Source organism: Canis lupus, chromosome 8 (genome assembly GCF_003254725.2).
Source record: "Canis lupus dingo isolate Sandy chromosome 8, ASM325472v2, whole genome shotgun sequence".
In the NCBI taxonomy this organism is placed as follows: domain Eukaryota; kingdom Metazoa; phylum Chordata; class Mammalia; order Carnivora; family Canidae; genus Canis; species Canis lupus.
Genome location: NC_064250.1, coordinates 26,654,417 through 26,677,362, shown reverse-complemented (window position 1 = coordinate 26,677,362; position 22,946 = coordinate 26,654,417). Strand labels below are relative to the sequence as shown.

The window sequence follows — 22,946 nt, the reverse complement described above, 5'->3', positions numbered from 1 at the left end:
TGAGTTCTATTTATTGCGGCTCTCCACCCTGTAAAAGAGAAGGATGGTTCTAGAGACATTCCTTAATGACTGAGGCTTTAAGAACTCTGGCTTTTAATTCTTTTGTATATGCTTTCTTGTCACAGGGCACAGTCTTCATTTTGATATGTTTATTTTCAGCTATGAAATGTCTTCAAAGAGAGGATGAATGAGAATGTGAGTGTGTGTGTGTGTGTGAGAGAGAGAGAGAGAGAGAGCGCATGTGAGAGAGAGATTGGCTGGCAGACTGAAGTGCTTAAGGCAGGAATGGAAGACAAAAGCTCTGAAAGTGTGCAGCTGCAGGAGAGTCAGACTGGAATAGGTGCATTGAACCAGACACAAAAAGTGAGGTCTCCTCCCGGTGCTCGGGCCCCACCCTGCCCTGAGGTCTGACGCAGGTAGAGAGCCCACAGGAGGGGAACCCAGCTGCATCTTGCTCCTGAGTGCAACAGTGCAGGGAGGAGGTTTGGGATCAAATGTACAGAATCCCTGTCCACTGTGGGGGGTTCTGGAGGGCTGGAGGAGAACCCCTTGGGCCCTGCTTCCTAACACCTGTATAGCTTGAAACAGAATAAATTGGGGAAGTAGAAATCCAAGGATGATGCTGCCACTTGATACCTGAAATGTCAAGGGAATCCCATTGCTCAGTTCTAATACCCTTACCACACAGTGGCTGCCTTGGAAGGCCTGGGAGTCCCTTGGATCTATATACAGAGAATAGGATAGGGCTGGAGGGGCCAGACTCCCAGCTCCTACTTTGGCCTTTACCTTGGACTCTCTGGGTATCTGAAAAATGAACCAGCTGCCCCAGAGGCCTATCGTGAGCATTAAGCGCAGTGATGTATGTGAAGTACTTGGCGTTTAGCACTCAGAAAAGGGAAGCTGTTATTATTTCACTGTGAGAGTGTGTTTAGGTACATGGTGGCAATGTTGGGGTCAGCAGGGAGTGTTTTGGTGTAGTTTAAAAAAAAAAAAAAACAGCTGAGACAGGGTTCCTATCTACTTAGAGTCTTTTGGACTGGAAAGAACCACTAGCCTGTTTAATGCAGTCCTTCTGTTTTAGAGATGATGAGACTCAGATGCAGACAGGTGAGGGCTTCCTCAGGATCTCACAGCTATCTCCTCTGGAATCCCATATCCTGCCTACACAGTGACAAAACTGCCAGCCTTGTAGCCTAGAAACCACCAAGGTGGTTGCTCACACACCAATAGCAGAGCTCCGCTGGGTCCTTTCACACACCAGCACCACCACCGTGGGCACTTAAACTTCTTGTAAGTGAATGAAAGTGCTACATTCTCAACTCCTGAGAGAAGAACTAATAATTAAGCACAAAGGCAAGTCTGAGTTTGACATGATTTTGAGATAAAACGAATAGTCTACACTAATTTATATTGCACTAGACAGTGTGGCTTAGGAAAAACTGCTCTGTTGAACTTAGGAGACGAAGATCATGTCTGTTATCTTAATTCCTGGCCTCTGGGAGCTTGGAGAGGGAAGAGGCAGTAAGGGGTTTGAAGTTTTTAATGCTCACAGTGCAGAAATAACGACTTTTTCTGAAACAGATTAGCTCCTAAGGATTGAGTACTTGGCATGTGTTTTACTTATATTTACAAGTTTAATTTTCATGAGAGTCTTAGGAGATAGGTGTCAGAATTATCCCATTTTACAAATGAGAAAACTAAAACCAGAAAGTAACATTCACAATCAAATAACTAATAAATGGCATCACTGGGACTGAATCTTGGAATCTGGCTACAGGGTCTTGCTCTTACCCACTATGCTCTGGCACCTTGAGAGAGCCCAGGTTCCAAATGTAAAAGACTAGAACTATTGTGACATTCCTTATTAAAATATACTTTTCATTGTATTACTATTCCAAGGTTAAGAGTATGGAACTGGATCTCATGGTCCCTAATGCCTTAGTCTAGCATCCCCTACCATACTGTTGGTCTGGAAATTCCCCAGAAACATAGATGAGTCTTTTATAATCTCCAGTATTCACCCCTGGATGCTGCTGGATGAAAATCAGTACCCAGCTCTGATCTTCCATCCACAAAGGGTATAAGGAGCCAGTATCAGGATTCGGTATTGGATTTTTTTTTTAAAGATCAACTTTTTAAACATCAACCTGCCTCCAAGAACCCACCAATATCAGCTGAAAGGGAGCAGGGTGTTTCAGTGAGAACAAGGAAAGGGTGCAGTAGCAGCAAATCTACCCCATTTTTCCCCCTAAGGTTATAAAGAGGCCATTTTTCCCTTTCTGTCTGATTCAGAGATGATATCATTGCTCTTAGGACAAATTAAATTATATGAGTTGTCAGAAATCTACAATAAATCTCCAAGTAATACATGGAGAAGAGGCCCATGCTGTATTTTAGTTTAAATCAATAAATAAATGCTCTGATACATTTCTGTATGTATGTATGTATGTTTGTATCTATCTATTTTCTATCTATTTATTTGAGAGAACAGGGGAGAGAGGCAGAAGAGGGAGAAAGAGTCTTAAGCAGAGCCCAACGCAGGACTTGATCCAATGAACCAGAGATCACGACCTGAGCCAAAACCAAGACTCAGATGCTTAACCACCTGTGCCACCCAGGTGTGCCTCTGATACCCCTTTTATGTGCAAGGGAGCATACCGCAATAACGTGCTGCACACACTGTGCCCACTCCTCTGCTCCTTTATTTTTTTCATTTAACATATCCTGTAGCACATTCTATATGCAATATCATCACATAAAAATTTACCACCTCCTTTCTCAAGACTTCATAGAGTTTCGTTGTTTGGATATATCCAAATTTATTTAACCATCATCCATATTAAAGGACATAACTGTCTATCTTCATCCTCTTACAAATAATGCTGAAATTATTATTTCCATGCTTGTATGTGTTTTTGTTTTGCCTTGGTTTTGTTATTGTGGGGAAAAAAAATTCCTGGAAGTAGAACTGTTAGGTCAGAGGATATTTGTATTTTAAATTCTAATATTTCCAAATCGTCCCGCAAGAGGCTGCACCAGCTTACTCTCAGTGAGAAGAAATTTTCAACACTGAGTTTAACACCCTTGTTATCTGACTCAATTCTCATAGGAAATGCAGCTTTGCTGTGTGGTATAACAGGTAAGTCCGATGATGAATATATGGAATGGAATAGGTGCTTTAGTCAAGATGTTTTGAGTTGGTGAGTGGGAGGGTGGGAGTCTGATCGACCTCTGGCGGTGACAATTTCATGGCAAAGGAGAAAAATTGGATGTGGTTTTCAGGTCTGGCAGCTGGTGACTTGTATGGAATATTTGCCATATCTCACTGGGACCTCCCAACTCCGTAACTCTTCTGGACTTCACCTGGGTTGGTAAAGGAAATATCCGTGATTCAAGCTTGTACACTTACTGATTACATCAGATAAGCACATGAAAGCTCCATAAAATCCACCTTTCCCTCTGAAATGTACATCTTAGTGTGCATTCCTAGGTCAGGTTCATTCAAGTCTCCCAAGAATCCAGCAGTTCCTTTGATGTGTGGCTTCCACAAACTCCCACCTAGTCTGGAGAATTCTGTGTGTTGGTCATGATGCCCTGGGACTTTCTGTCCTCACTTGTAGCTGTACAGCAGTAGAGAAACAAGGCTGGCTACAGACTTGTCAGAGGAGGAGATGAAAGCTATCGGCCAGGGTAAGCCTTGTAGATTGGCTGTGAACTTCCGCGTAAATTCCACCCTCATCCTTCATGACCAAGGATGGTAATAAGTCAACCACATTACTAACCTAGTCCGGATCTGGTGTGATCCTCTCAAGATACTTACAGGTGACAGCTAACCTAATCTACAATCATACTTAGTAGAAAATAAATTTCCTGCTGTGCCACACCCATATTCTGTTAACAAAATGTGCTGTCTACCCATGTCCAGTCTGTGGCCAGGCAATATGGGAGATACAAAAGAAATATAGGGGGTGCCTGGGAGGCTCAGACGGTTAAGTGTCTGACTCTTAATTTCAGCTCGGGTCATGATCTCAGGGTAGTGAGTTGGAATCCTGAGTCAGGCTAATCGCTGGGCATGGAAGCTGCTTCAGATTCTCTCTCTGCATCTCCCTCTGCCCCACCTCACCCCACCTCGCTCTAAAAAAAGGGGGGGGAGAAAAAAGTATAAAGCAGGCAATCAGAGCAGAAAACAATCAGTGCAGAGAAGAGAAGAGCTGGGCAGCTGGTCCAGCAAGTCAGGAAGGAGTGGGTAGAGGCTGGACTAGGGTAGCACTAGCACAGGCGGAGAACAGCACACTCGGAAGTCTGCAAAGGAGGAATAAGTCAGGACGAATATCGCAGTAGAGCCAGAGAGCACGGGCTGGATTCTGTCTCTGCCTTACAGTGGCGTGGCCTTGAGACCCTGAATTGTTCTGAGCCTTTTTTCACCTGTAAACTTAGGACAGAAGTACTGGCCCCAGCTGGCTGGATTAGTGAGCTCAGTGAGTTAGCATAGGGTGCACGGTCTGGCTCATAGTGGGAGGTGCTCAAAAATGTTGGCTCCCTTCCTTATCTACTGATCTCTGTGCCCGGCCTCCCGTCTCCTGGGCAGAGATTGCTTTAGAAGAAAGGGGAGGAGAGGGCTGGACGATGATGTCTGTTTTCCAGACATTAAAGCAGGTGCCATTAAGCAGATTGAAAAAGTTCAGAAGGGCAAGACAGGGGTGATTTTTGATAGTTTGAAATGATCGTGGGCTAGTCCTACTGGTGGCTGTAAACCCAAGGGCTGAGAGCTGGCACCAACAGGGAGGCCAAGGTTACTCAAGCCACATGGGTCTCTGGACTCCTAGAAGGGAGAGAAACAGCAGCCATGGTGGAGGTGAGCAAGCTCACTTGAGGCTTGGGGCTCAGGCATAAAGACCCTAATGATGAAGCCGACATCACATCACTGACCAAACCACATGAACTAGGCTCCCACACTAGTGTCCTGGCTGCTTGGTTACGGGCTTTCATCTATTTCTGAGTTGACAAGAGTAAGGAGACTGATGTGAGAACCCATTGGTCTGCTATCATTACACGACAGAGTGTCTGAGGTCCCCTAGATAAACCCCTAGGAGGAGGTGCATATTCAATCAAACAGGTTCCTGCTGAGCTAGGGCCAGAAACAAACAAAATCATTCTATCCACAATTGCTGAGTTTCTCCCAAAAGGCCAAGAGCCTGGCATGAACAAGGCTCTTTCTGTTTGTAGAACTGGAGTTGAGAAAAGTCAGGGGAAACTGAGGAGCAATTGAGCAGACCAGCCCCCTGAACCACTGGTGATAAACTGGCTGGTGCAATTCTGAGTCTCATTAGACCACTGCCTTGGGTAAGAGATCTCCATGCCCCCTACTTTCTTGAAGACAGTGGGGTTAAATCGTGATTCTGACAGTTGCTGGTCACAACAGAAGGGGCAGCGCATTCAGAGTGGGAGGACTACAGTTTGTCAGTTCTGGGAGCTTGGGTGAGTCACTCAATCTCCCTATGCCTCAGTTTCCTCCTATGCAATCACACAAAAACATCCCAGCTTTGCAGTAAGCCTTAAGTGAGCACACATGAAAGTATTTTGTATAATGTAGAACTCTGTGAAGACAATAATTAGTGCTGTATGGCAGGCCCATCGTGTTTGTCTTGAGTTACCTCAGGAAACTCCTCTGCTCAGAATCAGCATCAGGGAGGGTAGCTGTAAGAAAGTGAAATTTGGGGATGCCTGGGTGGCTCAGCAGTTGAGTGTCTGCCTTTGGCTCAGGGCGTGATCCTGGGATGGAGTCCCATATTGGGCTCCCTGCATGGAGCCTGCTTCTCCCTCTGCCTGTGTCTCTGCCTCTCTCTTTCTGTGTCTCTCATGAATAAATAAGTAAAATCTTAAAGAAAGTGAAATTTGCTTCATCCACTTCCATGTAGTGGATGAATTGTGGCCCTCAAAAAGGTAACGTCCAAGTCCTAACACCACCATGACCACCTCCTGCCCTGCCTCACACCTGTGAATGTGGCCTTATTTAGAAATAGAATTTTTGCAGATGTGATTAAGTGAAGGATCTTGAAATAATCGACCCTAGATTTATGGTAGGCCCTATATCCAATGATGGTCCTATGAAAAAAGAGAAATTTGAGACAGAGGGGAAGCCCTGCAGAGATCTGGAGCAATGTGTCTGCACGCTAAGGGACTCTAAGTGTCGTTAGCAACTGCCAGAAGCCAGGAGAGAAGCATAGAACACATTCTCTTTCAGGCCTTCCAGAAGGAACCAACTCTGCTAATGTCGTGATTTTGGACTTTTGTCTTCCAGACAAAAGAATAGATTCCTATTGTTTTAGGTCATTAAATTTGTGGTAATTTGTTATAGTAACCGTGAGAGATTAATACACCACACAAATTGGGAAGCCTTGGTACGACAGATTGCCAATCTCTTGGTTCACCTCGGCTGCTCTCCTTGATCCATCTGTCCTTGAGGACTATTCTCTCTTGGCTGTCAACGCTCCCTTTGGCAGCTTTTGGTAGATTTTATTTTGATATTGCCGTTCCCCTTCTCAGAAGCTACAGTGAGTTCCGGATGATTCCAAGTGACGTTTAAACACATTCTTACATGTCTCAAAGTTTTGCTCTTGGGGGAATGGCCTGGACAATCTCATTGCCTGGGGCCATCAAATTTATCATACTTTGAAATAAGCATAGCAGTTGTGTGGTAGTTGATAAACCACAGCGCCCGATGGTCTGTCGCTACCTTGTTGCTTAGAGCAGTGGTCCTCAACCTTAGGGTGTTAGAATCACGTGAAACGCTAGTGAAAATAGAGATCGTTGGGCAGCCCGAGTGGCTCAGCGGTTTGGCGACGCCTTCAGCCCAGGGAGTGATCCTGGGGACCTGGGATCGAGTCCCACATTGGGCTCCCAGCGTGGAGCCTGCTTCTCCCTCTGCCTGTGCCTCTCTCTCTCTGTCTCTCATGAACAAATAAATAGAATCATGAAAAGAAAAGAAAAGGAAATAGAGATCGTTGCCTCCTTCCCTGAGCTCCTTCCTCCCCACAAGTTTCTGATTTAGTAGGTCTGGGGTGGGGCCCAGTATTTCTCATTTCTTTTTTTTTTTTTCTTTTTAAGATTTTATTTATTCATGAGAGACACAGAGAGAGAGAGAGAGAGAGAGAGAGAGAGGCAGAGACAGGCAGAGGGAGAAGCAGGCTCCATGTAGGAAGCCCGACGTGGGACTCGATCCCCAGTCTCTAGGATCACCCCTGGGCTGAGGGCGACGCTAAACCATTGAGCCACCTGGGCTGCCCTCTCCAAAAACTTTTAAAGATTTTTATTTACTTATTCATGAGACACACACACACACACACACACACACACACACACAGAGAGGCAGAAACATAGGCAGAGGGAGAAGCAGGCTCCCTGCAGGGAACCCAATGCGGGACTCAATCCTAGGACTCCAGGATAATGACCCGAGCCGAAGGTAGATGCCCAACCACTGAGCCACCCAGGTGTCCCAGGTTTCTCATTTCTAACATGCTCCCAGCTGATGCCAGTGGTCTTGAACCCAACTGCATGTGCCAATGGCAAGTGGTTATCGAACTTTGCCACACATTATGATTACCTGGGAAACTCCCTTAAACCCCATGTCTAGGCTGCAACCCAATATCAACTAAATCAGAGTCTCTGGGGATAGGACCTGAGCATGAGTATTTTTGAAAGCTCCTCAGTGATTTTAATATGCAATCAGATTGACTTAGAGGCACTCTCTTGTCCCTGAGCCAGATGGGGATGGCTTGGGAAGCTGGGAGATGCCCTGGCTAGGCCTGGCACCCCACTCTAGGGGTGTGTAAAGGAAGGAGACAGAAACTGGAGTCCTAATGGGGTGTCCTCTCCCTGTGGCTACAGCCTAAAGACTCCATCTGGGGACCCAGCAAGAGAGTGATGCTATCGCTGATCCCAAAGGCTTGGGCGCAAAGCCCTATTTGGTAACACTACTTGCTTTATGAATTTGATCAAGTTGTTCAACTTCTCTTTGTTCTCCTTTCCTTATTTACAAAATGGGGACAGTAAAATTACCTACCTGCAACCAAAAGTAGAGAAGATTAAAGGAAAAGATGTATTTGAAGCACCTGGCCCAGGTGCTGGAGAGGGCAGACACTGAGTAAATAAATGTTCATTTCCCTTCCCTGCCTCCTCGGCCATCTGTTCCCTCCTCATTCTCTAGTCTGAACCAGTGGGGAGAACAGGGGCCTGCACGCTTGTCCCTTTGTTTCTGGTTTCACTACCAGAGTTTGGAATCTTACTCACACTATTTTTACTTTTACCTTTTCTTTTTTACTATTAAAAAGAAATCTTTAGGGCTACCTCTTTTTTTTTGTTTATTCTTCTGAGATTTCTTCTAAATATGCATACCTATCGCCCCTTTCTTAATGGTAGCATACTTTATGTCTTTTTCTCCACTTTGCTTTTTTCATTTGTCTATATATCTTGAAGATTACTCCATAGCAGCCTATGGAAATATTCTTTTTATTCCTTTATAGAGCCACAGAACATTCTATTGTGTGTGTGGATGTACCATAGCTGATTTAACCAATTCTCCACTGATGGATGTTGGGGTTGTTGCCAGTCCCATACTATAGCAGTGCAGTGATAGACATGCTAATGCCTGGTTTTCATGTTTTGCCAGTGTATCTTCGGGGAAGATTCCTAGGCACTCTCCTGCTGCTGCCCTAGGCCTGGTTACAGACACTGGAATGCTAACTCCACCACCTGCTTCCTTTTCTTGTGATGGGGCAGGCCTTGACAGGAGAAACAACAGAAAGGCAGTCTCTACTTGATTTCTGTCTCCCCACTTTCATACCTGTGCATCTTATTGGAGTGACCTAATTCATCAACAGAACTCTAGCTGTAAAGAAATCTGGGAAGTTTAGTTTTTGGGTTTCCTGTCTCTGCCACACTGAAAATCTCCACAAGGCCTTTGGAGTGCTTGTCACACTCTCCAGCTCAATTCCTTTGTTTTACAAATAAGGAGATTGAGGCTGGGAGGGCTAGGTATGTGCGAGGTCCATATGTGCCTATGATCTCGATCCCATAACTGGTTTGTGGCTAACAGCCTTGGCATTTGCCCCCTCACTTCCATGCCAGTAGGGGTGCTTGTGAGTTGGAGTTTCATAAGTCAACATCTGAGAAGCCACTCCATACATCAAGAACTTTTCATTTTCTAAAACAAAACAAAAACTCTCACAGTCTTCTTTGGGTGTATTATAAGTTAGTAACTGTTATGTCCCCCCTCAAATCCATATGTTGTAATCCTAATCCCTCAGCACCTCAGTGTGACCAATTTGGAGATAGGGTCTTTAAAGGGTAATTAAGTTAAAATGAAGTCATTAGGGTGGGCTCTAATCCATTATGATAGGTGTCTCCTAGGAAGAGGAAATTTGGAAAAAAAAAGGGGGGGGGAGGAAATTTGGATACAGACAGGCCAGAGAGGGGTGGGGGGTGATGTGATGACACAGAGAAGGTGGCCCCCTGTAAGCCAAGGACAGAGGCCTTGAAACCAAGCCTGCCAGCACCTTCATCTCAGACTTCAGCTCCCAAAACTGTGAGGAAGTATATTTCTGTTGTCTGAGCCACCCACTCTCTGGCACTTTGTTACAGTGGCCCTAGCAAATTAATATAGAAACTAAGGTCTGGTAAGAAAAAACAAAAACAAACCATGCATTGGTAGGAGACTTATTCGGTCTCTGTGATGAGTTGCTTCCCTCGGTGATTTTTGCCCTATACGTTTGTCCTATCACCTTACCTCTCGAAGCTTCTGCCAAGCCAGACTCTTTTTGGCATCTTTCTCTATGACGGGATCTCACTCAGAAAGATGCTTTCTGCATCTTGCACAGTTCGGAAGTCTCTGGAGTGGTGAATTGGCGTGGCCTTCATTGGTGGCAGAGGCGCCAGCCCCTACAGAGAGAGAGGCTGGGCACCTGAGAACTTGCACCTTATTCGGCATTCCCTGAGCACTGTCACTCTCAGCTTTTCTAGCCCACCCTCTTTGGGGAGCTGCAGCAATCTTGCTTGAAATGTGTTTTGCCCCTGTTTTCACAGGAGGTAAATGTGGCATGTAAATGCATTTTTAATGACTCAGATCTGCATTTGAAAGTACTTTCCAGCTTTGCTGGGTCATTAAACCTTTAAATTCTTTAATATTTTAATGATTTTTATAGTCCAGCGATGTGTAGGTTTGTTCAAGTTTGCACCCTCCTCCTGCTTCCTTGCCCGCAAGATGCTCCAGCAAGAGCTCACCAAAGGCTTATTGAACACACGGCCCTGTTCTGACCGGGTCCTTTCTTGGCAGCCAGTCCCCTGCACTGGCAGTCACCCTAGCAGAGGCTTATCATCTGCTCTTTCTAGCAGAGGCTCATCTTACTCAGGCTTAGGTTCTAAAGGCAGTTAGGATGGTCCAAATGACCTTTGGAAATCTGCTCAGAAGTTGCCATGTTGGAGATCATGAAACCATTTCCCGGTAAGTCCAGTGGGTCCAGCTATCCCTCCAGTGTTGGAACAGAATATGGTCTTTTCAGTGGAGTCCCCAGTGAAGGATTGGCCTGTGTCCAGGGGCTATGCTACACCAGGCCTGGCTAGTTCTTACACAATGAGAAGAAGGCAGAAACCAAGACCTACTGGGAACAGCAGATTCATATCCATTCACTGAGTGGAAATGTAGGCAGAATTACCTGTATTATTTAAATAGTGCTCTCTTCCCCCAGCCCCCAACCTCCTCTCTCTCTCTCTTTCTCCCTCTCTCCCTCTTTAGTTTTGCCGAACACACGTGTAGCATGGCTCAGTACAATATGGCAGACGGAATACTCCCTGGGGTCCAGGATGAGAGACTGCAAAGTTCGTTCAGCCACAAGCATTTTGGAGAATGCTAAGGCCAAGGCAGACTCTGCAAGCAAATAGAAGTCATTGCTCTCTCTTAGGTTCAGTTTACTCACCTGTAAGATGCATGTTTCAGGATTGGATGATCCCGAGGCTCCCTTCTGGAGCTTCTGACATGGGCAAGTTCAAACTCAGGCTCTCAGCTGAGGAAGACTAGCCACCTAGGACAGCCGTAATAACCCAGGGTGCTAGGAAAGCGCTGGCCCATTCCCCTGCACTGCCCGGAAATGTCCTAAGACAGAATTTGGTAGAAGGGAGAACAAAGCTAAGCAATGAGTTCTGTAGGAGAATGCCTGCTAATTCACCCTGCTTGCCTCCAATGCCTCTTCAGCAAATCTTTTTTTGTTTTAAGAATTTTTTTTTATTTGAGAGAAAGAGTGAGCAGGAGGGGGAGGGAGAATCTCGAGCAGAGTCCATGCTGAGCACAGAGCCTGATGCAGGGCTCGATCTCACACTGCAAGACCATTACCTGAACCCAAGAGTCGGACACTTAACCGACTGACCCACCCAAGAGCCACCAGGTCAGCAAATCTTGATTTTGCACCTGGTACAGACACGACCGGGTGCTCTGTATTGGAAAGGTAAAGGCAGGTAAACTGTCCCTGTCATTGTGGAACTCCCAATCTTGGTATAATTTTGAGTGTTTTATCACAAGTGAGAAAGCTGAGCATTTTTTGTTTGGGGGTAAAATCCACTAGGACAAACTAGGGTGTATATCAGAAAAACTTTCTGCCTTTAATTAATTTCCAAATGCATATCCCTTTGGGGGCTGTGGAAATCATTAGTGCTTGTCACCAAATATTTCTGTTCTCCTTCTACTGACCACATAGTAGGTTATATTTTTCTGAGCCACTGAAGTTGAGCATGGCTGTGTGACTTGCTTTGTCAATGAAAGATGAACGGCACCGTATGTTTTACTTCCAGGCAAAAGCCTTATAAGCCATCACAATGCTCCCCTGTGGTTCTTCCCCCTGCCATCCCACATAACCAGCAATGTTCCAAGTAGTGGAAGCTCACAAGCCTGTGTCTCTCCATGAGGACAAAATGGCAATATAAACCTGGCAGACACAGGGTGGACATGTAGTATGAGCAAGTTGTGTTAAGCCATGGAGTGACAGATATGTGAAGTGCATGGAAATGAAATTCAGGAGATTTGGTTTTCCTGTCATATTTTTCTTAAAGTTTTTTATGCTTTTTAGGAATTCAGGAGAGCTGAACATCTGTATGAATTAGCAAATATAGAAGTTGCTGAGCACTCAGAATGGAACTGCTTTGTGGAATCCTTGTCTTTTTTCTCAACCTAGATCCACCTTCTTGGACTCACCCCCACCATGCCCCCACCCTTCTGGCCATTGGAGCTCATCCTGTCCCTTGCCACACATCAGTTTCCAGGTAGGGAGCCGAGTGCCCCATGCTTTGTGCACCAACCTCCATCAGCCTTCTGTGCCTTGGCTTCTTATATCTCATGCCGCGGGGATGCACTGCTGACTACAACTTCAGGAGAGAGCTCCAGAAAGTTAGGCCTGTAGAGCATTGAGTGCTGTTCCCACCACATACAGTTTTAGGTAGCTCATCTTGAGCCACACAGGGACCTCAACAAACATAGTTCGTTATTCCTCAGGTATGCTTGTTACAATTATATTGGTATACCAGAATGTCTCAGCAAAACCTTAACTTGTGGCCTAACCCATAGAGAAGGTATGTTTTTATGTACAGTTTCTGTACACATATAGCACATGGGTGTGTCACAGAACTTTCTGTTCCATTATGCTGGTCTAGCTGGCTGTTCGTGAGCCAGCACCACGCTGATACTGCCATGGTTTGTAGTGTATTGGATTGAGCAAGTCTTCCTTCTTTATTCTTCCTGTTTAAAAAAACTAACTTAATTATTTATTTATTGAGTTCCTCAAAAAAGAAATCCAGCTGGCATTTTGAGTGAGATTGCACTGAATTTTTAAGTTAATCATTGATTTAATTAGGTCTTTATAGAGTCATCCAAGATAGGTCATCCTATATTAGGTCATCCAGTCCAAAAGCATGGAATGTGCTCTATTTATTCAGATCATTTTCTGTTTCCTTTATTAGAATTTCTAAAATCTGTATGGAAGTTTTGTGTATTCTTGGCTAATACCTAGATGTTTTGTAGTTCTTGTTGCTATTGTGAATGGTATCTTTTTAGTAATATTTTCTAGTAGCTATTGTGAGCAAGGAGAGATGCCGCTGCTTTGTGCAGGTTAATTTTATATCTGGGAGACTTAACTGAACCTTACTAGTTCTGATTTGTTTGTATCTTTGTTTTTTTCTAAGGTGACACTCTGCTTTGCTACAGGAAGAAACACACATGCACCACCACCCCACCCCACCCCCGCCTTTAATTTCTGTGGCAGGTAGTGGTGATAATTTTCGAAGGGGATGACTCACTGGGGAGGAGTGGAAAATGTTTCCTTCTTCCCCCACTATAGGAGGGCTGGGTCCTCTGTGACTCTGACAGCTTCGGAGTCTTACCCTCCACTACTGTGGTGGGAGAAAAGATTACTAAAAGTTCTCTGATAACAGGAAAGAGGAGGGAATGTCACCCAAAAGAGAGAGGGAGGGATTTAGAAAGAAGGGAGAAGCCAAAGGAAAGGGAAAGACTCTTTTGAGGGGCATTTTGGCAGGATCGGCGATCTGTCTGGGGCCTGGGAAATAGCAGAATCAGTAAATGGTAAAAGAATCTCTGGTTCCAGAAGAGTAGCTGGACCAGAGACCCACCATCCCACGGTTTCACCAAAAAGCCGTGGGAGGTGTTGGTCACCTAATGTAGGGGTGAGGAAGTACCTCCAATCACCACCCGCCTACCTCCAGCCATGCTAACCCCAGTAAAGGCCCTGCCCCATGATTGCTGCCCCCTTGCAGCCAAGCCACAGGGCCCGACAGCCCCAAGCCAGAGGGCCTGGGATTTTCCCAAGTCTCATCTCCCTACATCCCCACAGCTCCCACAAGTCAGAGCTGGATCTATAAGGCGCAGCCAAGTTGAGGACCCTACAATGGATACTGAAGAGAAGTTGACTGAGGGAAGTCCAGGAGTCGAGAATGTTTTAACTGGGCAGCTTGTCTGCCTTGTTTAACGAGTAACCATACTGAACGTTAAGGGTTCTTTGATTTGGAAACATCTCTGCACGCTTGAGAGACGGTGCAATGGGGCTGCCTCCTGCCCTGCACAGTATCTAATGGGGCTGCTGGAGGCAGAGTGGAGAGGCCTTGGTTAACAGCTGTGATTGGTGACCTTGATTTTAGTCACCGGCTGAGTGACTTTAAAGCAGGAAGTGAGGAGGCCATTCCCTCCCTGTCCCTCCTTCAAGGGCTCGCCCAGGACTGAATAATGAGTGCATTAAATGCAGCTCTTCTCTGCCCACCTGTGCTCCCCCTTTTGCCCCTTTACTTTCACGAATTCTGACCCCTGGTACCCAAAGCCCTGAGTGTATGAATACTCCCCTCAGAGAATCTGCTTCTTTTAACAGATTGGGAGGAGCAGAGCCATCCGGGCAGGTCTGTTCATGCGGGAAGCAGACAGATGCCTTCAAATCCCACTCAGATGCCAGACCCCTTAGGGTCTCAGTGGGGAGACAGGCCTGGCTCTGCTTGGAAGCAAGTCATAAAGAAGGCAGGCTTGCTTTGTCGACGTATCACCTCAAAACAGAGGAAGCTATTCTGGAGCAAAGAAGCCAGAGAGAGTTGTCAATGGAAAGAGGGGTGGAGAGAAGCCTGGTGGAGTGACAAATGCCTGGGCCTGTGAAGTGCTTCCACACACTGAAGAGCCAGGCCCGGCTGGAGCCAGGGCATCCCCGAAAGCCCGGGTGAGGCCGTCCTGGGGTGTGCTCCTCGTTTCCTGTTGCAGCCCATCTCCACACACGAGCGAGCGGCTGCGGAACAACGGCTTGCAGTGACTCAGCTTTATAAATAGGACATTCGTAGCGAAGAGTATAGGAAATTCCCAGAGTCTGCTGCCTGGCCTTATTTTGGGTGTGCAGTTCACACAAGTGAAGTCCCAGCCTCCCTCCCCACAGCCTCCTCGGGGGCTTGATTGCAGGCACATCTCCTCTGCTTTGTGACCTTGTGACCGGAAATGTCCCGGGGGAGGGCTGAGAGGCACAGGGGATGGAGGTGTCCACCTGGGACCTTGTTCAGACGCCGTGGGAGAGAGGAGCGAACACTGGCCTCAGGGTCCCCGCGCCCAGCCCGCAGAGCTCCTCGTCTGCCTTGTCTCACTGACTCTCGCTTACTCCCCGGAGGAAGGTGTGTCATTATTCCTATTTGGTAGATAAAGAAACTGGAATCCAAACCCACATCTGACTAATCCTGGATCTCAAGGCTGAACCGCAGACCCAGCCTCTCCTAAGCATAGAATAAGAAGGCAGAAGGATGATAGGGATGACAGTAAAGGAGAGCCTTCTGTTTTCAGAAGACAAGGATGGGAGAAGGGTGCCAGTACCCTGACCTTCTGGTGATACTGCTTTTTTCCTTCTTTCCCTCAGTGACATCTTCCTTGGTAGGGGGCTGTTTGTGGAAGCTCAAAGACTTGAGCTTTGAGTGGTTCAATGGCCCCTGCTGTAGCTGGGTTTAAAGAATCTGAGAGGGTGTCTACACAGAGGCAGGAGGTTCTGCAACAGAGAGGGTGGGGGAGAAGTCAGGGCATTGCAGGTTTAGGACCTGAATGCTATTCAAATATTTGCCCAACAACTCCCAGTGCTTTGGAATAAGTGGCAGGAGCGGCCCTGCTGAGTCACTGGATGCTGAGGCATTAAACAGAAATGTGATAGCACGCCTCTAATGACTTCCAACCTCTCCTTCCTTGTAATGAGCCAACGTCTCCCTCACCAAGGGGCCTCCTTACAAGGAGAGGCCTCTGCTTCTAGGCTGCCAGACAAGGTGGCACCTTCCACCTTTCTGGTATGGAGTTGGCACGCCCATGACTTCATCAGGTGGCTGGGACTGCCAACACTGTTCCGAGCTCCAGAACTATATTTCCAATAATCTATGAAGTTTTTCCTCTTAGATGCCCCCAAGTCTTCCGATTTCAAGTTCATAATAGAACACTCCAGACTTTTCTTCCTGTATTCTCCCTTTTAGTTAATGACCTCACTTTCACCTAGTCACTGTAGTTAGCAAATGCTGAATCATCTTTATTTCCTTGGCTCCACTCCTCCTCCTGCTTTCCCTGTGTAACTGATCCTCACGGCCTTCATGAGGGTCCCCCAGTTTCCCCCACCACCTGGAGTACAAGCAGGTACTGGGTCCTGGCCACGGTGCCCTTTTCTGACCAGGGTGTGTACCTGACCCAAGCCAAGCCCATCAAAGCCCTTTCCCAGGATTTTTCAAGTGGCAGCAGGGAGTTGGATCACCCCATCCCTTTCCTTTCTGGTTACCAGCTGGGAGGCCTGTGGTCATGTGCTCTGCTGCCTGGAAAAAGTCCATCCACAGCAGGATGGGAGACCATGCTGATGAATGATGGCAAGAGAACTCCTGAACAGATGGAGTTCCTTATTCAGCCTCCCCGAGTCCGCACTGTGGCCTCTCTCCAACTCACCCTCTGCAGGGTCACCAGGAGTCTCTACTGTTGTTTCCAACCTGTTGTCTTAAAAAAAAAAAAAAAAAAATCTAACTACAGGGAAGTTTACAGAATTATTCAATGAACACCCATACATTCATCCATATATAAATTCCAGTTTACCAACTGTTGGCGAGTTAGCCACATTGGTGCTCTCTCTGTATGCATGTACACATTCTCTTCCTGAACCACTTGAAAATAAATCATTGATATCATGATACTTTTCTCTTTTTAAAAATATTTTATTTACTTGAGAGAGAGAAAGAGAACAAGTGGGAGGAGGGGCAGAAGCAGGAGGAGACGCAGACTCCCCACTGATCAGGGAGCCTGACACAGGGCTTGATCCCAGGACCCTGAGATCATGACCTGAGCTGAAGGCAGGTGCTTCACTGGCTGAACCCTCAGACACCCCAGAACTGTATTTTCTCACAGCTCTGGAAGCTCGTATTCTAATATCAAGGGGCTGGCCAATTCAATTCCTGGAGAGATTCCTGGCAAAGCCTCTCTTCCTGGAATGCAGATGGCTGCCTTCTTGTGTACAAACACACACACACACACACACACACACACACACACACACCCTACACACATATCACAGAGAAAGGGAGAGAGAAAGAGATAACTCTCTGGTGTCTCTTCTTCTAAGGGCACTAATCTCATTGGACCAAGGTCTCAACCCCATCACCTCATCTTACCCTACTTACCTCCCAGAGACCCCCATCCCTAATACCATCACACTGGGGATTAGAGCTTCAACATATGAACTGGGGGGGAGGGGGGGACACAAATGTTCAATCCATAACACTAACCATCCTGGCATTGATGCATACAGTAGAGGGGCTTCTGGAATCCCACTTCTACATTAGGGCCAGTGACCTCCTAATTGCCCATTCTGTGCCCCTGAGGTGCTCAGTGCAGACTTTTTGGATAAGTGCATACTGGATTCTGGCATGGCTCCACACATTTCCACCATCAATCTTGAACTCAATTGGAGCTAGAGTCAGATTTTTCAGTATATAAAAATCAGGAAAAATGCCAAGCAGCAATTCTCTACTATTGTTATTTTTTTTTAAGATTTTTATTTATTTATTCATGAGAGACACACAGAGAGAGGCAGAGACACAGGCAGGCTTCCCACAAGGAGCCCGATGTGGGACTCGATCAGGATCCCAGAATCACACCCTGAGCCACCCAGGCACCCCAATTCTCTACTATTTTTAAATAAAGGACTTTTCTCAAGTCTTTCCAGTTCCCATCCTACCCCACAGAGAAGAGGAAATGACTCTGAGCAGAAACAAAGACGGGGGGCGGGGAGTCATTCTTTTTTCTAGAGATAAATTACTACCAGGACCTTCCCCATATTGACTATAAGGAATTAGGGAGGGAAAGGCAACAGCAAGTGTGAGTCTGGAAAGGGAACCGAAGGTCACCAGCCAATGGGCTCAGAGCCACACACATCTTCTCACTTACCTTGTCTTCCACGATGTCCCTCTGTGCCAAGGAGACAAGTTTTTAGGTTTAAAGGCATGGATCTAATACATTAAAACATGTGCAAGCCCTCGGAACCAAGCAGGTCCCCTTTCTGCTATCTGGTTTAGAGAAATGTTCATACACATGCAGGGATGCATTGCTCACAACAGCAAAAAGCCAATTTAAATAGTCTTGTTGTCTAGGCACAAGGAAACAGCTAAATAAGGAGTGCCACTGCTAAGCACATTGGGAAAGTATTTAACAATTTAAAAATGATGAATGGGTCTATGTGAACTGATGTGGAAAGACCCCCACAGACTTATTGAGAGGAAATTCATGAGTTGAAAATAATACCTATAGGATTTGTATATAAACACCCCCAAATACTTTAGTTTTCCTTTTAAAACTTCCTGAAAATGTTATCATCTTAAACATACAGGACAGTTTGGAGAATAAAATAACAAACGTTTACTTGTAGACCCACTATGTAGTTTTTTTTTTTTTTTTTTGCCACATTTGCTTTAAATAAGAACCATGTTCACCACACTGCATCTAGATAAATATATGTTGAGCATATACTATTTGCCAGACATTGTACTAAAGATGGTGCTAGGTGATATTGGTGTCATTGTGAACAAGACAGACAAGCAATCTGCCCTCATGGAGTTTAACTTCCTGGTCAACAGAAAACAAGCAGTGGAGCAAATACATTATTATGGATCATGATGAGTGACATGAAGGAAAAGCAGGGATAACAGGTGTGACTTACCTCGAGTAGGAGGAGCAGGGCTGAGGGATCTGAGGAGGTGAGCTGTGAGCTGACACCTGAAGGATGAGAAAGAACCAACCATGGGAAGAACAAACTGGGCAGAGGCCCAGAGAATCTCAGAATCAGGGATGGCTGTATAATTGGCTCCAGCCAGTACAAAGGAAAATGCAGGCCTCCAGCCAGTGGTGGGAAAGTCAATATCCCCCTCCCAGGGCCTTAATGCTTTAACCTACAGCAGATGGGGGGATCCCCAAAGGATTGCAGCCTCTATCCTAGGACATGCATGATACCTGCCTGGATCTAGATTAGGTGAGAGATTAGATGTGCCATGGGACTGTCAGCCCCAGTGGAGATGGTTGCTGCTGTGCCCTGTCCTGAGGTGTCACATCAGGTACCCGACTCTGACCCTCCCTACTACCCTGCCCAGCCTGTTACCAGGGCTGAAGGATGACAGCAGAATGTGGGCCTCCCCCTGGCAATGTGCCTGGCAGAGGGTGGCAGTGGACATAGGGAGGACATGGAGAGAAAAGGTAAAGGTAGGCCAGGAGGACCTGGGGCCCCAGGCAGCAGAAGGTGGTAGGAAACACAATGACAGATGAGTTGAGACTCTAAGCCTAGTGCAAATGGCCTGCTCCATTGACCCATCAGGCTTCACTTGCAAAACATAAATTCAAAGATAATTATTAAGAAATTCAAGATGGCAGCCTGGTTGGCTCAGTTGGTTAAGCGTCTGCCTTTGGCTCAGGTCATGATCTCAGGATACTGGGATTGAGCCTCACGTCAGGCTCCCTGCTTCTCCCCCTCCCTCTGTGCCCCCCACCCCCACCCAACCCTGGCTAGTGCTCTCTCTCTCTCTCTCAAATAAATAAGATCTTTAAAAAAAAAAATTCAAGATGGTGACCACAGGGTATTAAAATCCAACTATAACCCTCCTACCCCCACTTCTGAGTGTAAGGCCCAAAGGGGCTGCACTTGTCTCAGGCCTATGAAGCTGACCCTGTTCAGAACTGAGAGGAGGCCAGCATCATGACTGATCACAGTGAGTAGTGGGAAGCAGAGGAGGGGCACAGGCCAGATAATGCCAGAGGATCTGTGCGTCCCTGCAAAGATTTTATTCTTTGCATTTTATTCTTCATCCAGTCAGAGACTACCAAAGGGTTTCAAGCAGATGAGTAACATTTTAGGTCTCACTGGCTACAGCGTGGAGAGTAGATTGGGCTGTGAAGGAGTGAAAATGTGGCTGACCAGTGCCGGTGGGAGGTGATAGTGACTTCAAGTCTAGTAGAGGTCCTGGGAGAGAAGCAGATGGATGAGAGACGTTTTAGGAGCATAGGGTAAAAGAAATGGTTGATAAAGAGATCAAGGAAGGAAGAGCCCAGGGAGTGGGAAGGTTCAACTGGGCAGAGATTGAAGTCAGAGAGTAGGAAGATGTGTACAGCAGAGTGGAGGCAAGATGAAGAGCAAGAGCCCATGCAGGGTCCATCACAGACCCGCCTAAAGCCCAAGGTCTGGGAACCCCAGCTTTGCAAATGGCATCTGATTGCATGGATCTGTGTCTGGATAAGCCAGGTTGAGTGAGCTGAGCTCCTCTCCACATCCTAGGGAGTTGTACCTTACCTGCCCAGTCTCTCCTCCAGATGCTAGCCTAGAGGGCTCCGCTTGTCACCTTGCAGGACTGCTTAGGAAGGCTGACGGTGCCTGTCCTTCCCTGCCATGCCCGCCTGCATGGCTTGGCCTCTTAAAACACACATATGAGAATGGGAACTCAGGCCAGAGCATAGGAGGACCCAGGGATGAAGAGGAGAAAGAACAGTGGTTTTACCTGTGAAATCAACCTGAACCTTAGTTATCTTGAATGCAAAGAGTGACCTTCCTGCCTGGCTGTCCTCCTAAGCAAAGGACTACAGCTGGGATTCTATTTTCATTCAAATACCAATGTCAAAGAGACCTCATGGTTTCCTTTTTGTAAACCAGTAAGAAACATCCAACAAGGGAAGGAGCACAAAGGAGGAGAGGTAGGCAGGAGGATTAGGCAGGAGGAGGGAAAGGGAGGGGTTTGCCGAGCTGAGGATGATGTGAGAGCAGCTTGCCTGCCATCCAGGCTTCTGGTCAGCCCTTGGCTTTGGAGAAGCGGCCACGGGAAGCCGTGAGTCAGGAGAGCATTCTTGCAGGCTTTGCTAATGCTGATGCACATGCAGAACGGGAGGAAACGCGGTCCTGGTTTGACCTAACCATCAAGCCCTCTCTCGTCGTTATTAAAAGCCATCATTAAAAAAAAAAAAAAAAAAAAAAAAGCCATCATTTTCTCCCTCCCTGGTGGCAAGGTTAGTGGAAAGAAATTCAACTAAAAGTAATGTCTCAGACCTATTAATTTCGAATGGCCAAAAAGAAAATGAGTCTGCGGAAAAAAAAAAAAAAAAACCTCCTTTTATTTCCTGTTAATTGAGCCAAAGAAAACTCTCCTTCAAATTACTGAGCTATTCTCATTGTTCTGTGTTTGTATAGAGCTCTGTACGGCTCCGGGGCTGCGCTCAAAAGTTCTCAGGACAGTCCTGTCTTGGGGACAAGCAGCCTGGGGGATCTAGTTTTTCTCAGTGTGTCTGCAGGAAGTTAATAAGAACTCGAAGGAAAACATACTTTGGGAAACAATGGCATTCAAAGAAGTAAAATGGGTCTCTTTACTATGCAGAGCCTTCAGCGTACTAATGAACAATGTCAATCTTTAAGAGGCGTGCGGAAAATCCTGTGGGTTTCCTCCTCAATACCATTCTCTGCTCCACTTTTTTGCTCAGATAACCTGGATATATTATTTTAAGATTTTATTTATTCATGAGACACACAGAGAGAGAGAGAGAGAGAGAGAGAGAGAGAGGCAGAGACACAGGCAGAGGGAGAAGCAGGCTCCACTCAGGGAGCCCAACATGGGACTCGATCCTGGGTCTCCAGGGCTGAAGGTGGCGCTAAACCTCTGAGCCACCCGGGCTGCCTGATAACTTGGATTTTATTTGATTACATACCTGTGTTTCGTGGGCTCCTCCCTGTGCCAGGAGGCATGGTGGTTAAGCTGACCCACCACCCTTGACAGTGATCACTCGAGGTGTGGGCATGAGATGCAGCCCTGCCCATGGGATGTAAGGCAAATCAGACTTGGGAATTTCTAGGAAGGTTTTCCTCACTTTTGAAACAAAGACAATACGGGCGCTTGCCTCTTCCTGTCTTTGGACACCATTGTGCACAGACAGGAGCTTGGAACTGCTGCAGTCATATTAGATGCGTGAAAAGCTGAGAACACCTCAGAGAAGCTGGTCTCAATCCCTGATGCTGTTAAACTGTGGGATTAACCCTTGGGTCTCTTTCTTCATTGTTGAGGCCACGGGCTGTTCTGTGTTGTTCAGCTAAAGCATCTTGAAACCGAGAGGGACACAAAATGCAAACAGTCCCAAATTCACTTGACTGCAGAAGCTCCTTCCTGACTGGCATCCTACTGAGAACCCTTTGGGAAAAGCCAAAGCGTGAGTGATATGGAGTTGGAAATTGGAAACTCCAAGTTCTGTTTTAGGTTCTAAAACTCACATGCGCTCCTGGGCCTCATTTCTAACTTTGTTAGAAGAGTGTGTAAACTAAAATAACATAAGTGCTTGATGCTATGCATGGCACATAGTAGATGCGTTATAAATCATTGTTGCTAACAAAATGGGGGCCTGGGGGGGAGAGGAGAGAATAGACCAGTTTCAAATCTCATCTCTGCCTAAGTGTTTTTTTTTTTTTTTTTTTTTTTTTAAGATTTTATTTCTTCATTTGGAGAGAGAGTTGGAGTAGAGGGAGGGAAAGAGGCAGAGGGAGACAGAGAATCTCAAGCAGATGCCATGGCTGAGCACAGAGGGGAGGGGCCTTAATCTCTCTACTTCAGGATCATGACCTATACCAAAATCAAGAGTCAGACACTTAACCAACTGAGCTACCCAGGCGCCCCACTGCCTAAGAATTCTAACCATTCCAAAAGTAAAACCTGTGTTCTCTGGCCCTGTATCAGTTTATAGCATCCTCTAGCTCTCCACTCAGCTGGTAAGAGATAAAGACACCAGAGATGTCCTATGTGAGCACCCTGAATCAAGGGCCCATAGTCCCTTTCTCTTCTGCTGAAGCAAGCCTGGGGTTCTGCTGGGTTGGGCTCCCTGGATGGCCAGTGTCCCTCTGCCTATGCTA

The 22,946-nt window shown here is 46.4% G+C and overlaps 1 protein-coding gene and 1 long non-coding RNA gene across 6 annotated transcripts in view; one reads left to right on the top strand and one right to left on the bottom strand.

Annotated features, from left to right (window-relative positions):
- Positions 1–16,599, top strand: part of VCPKMT (valosin containing protein lysine methyltransferase) — a 44,740-nt gene extending 28,141 nt beyond the window's left edge. Inside the window, exons 7-9 of one of the 5 annotated variants that reach the window (XR_007412309.1) lie at positions 12,219–12,306; positions 13,222–13,301; positions 14,415–16,599. The gene's annotated coding sequence lies outside the window, so the exon portion shown is untranslated. Of the gene's footprint in view, positions 1–12,218 lie in introns of all 5 variants that reach the window. The other 4 variants (XR_007412310.1, XR_007412306.1, XR_007412308.1 and 1 more) reach the window with 4 other exon arrangements.
- The window catches only part of LOC118355437 (uncharacterized), a 14,573-nt gene continuing 8,020 nt past the window's right edge, over positions 16,394–22,946 (bottom strand). Inside the window, exons 2-3 of the long non-coding RNA XR_004817834.2 lie at positions 18,741–18,796; positions 16,394–16,528 (exon numbers count right to left, since the gene is read on the bottom strand). This is a non-coding gene — a long non-coding RNA (uncharacterized LOC118355437). The remainder of the gene's footprint in view (positions 16,529–18,740; positions 18,797–22,946) is intronic.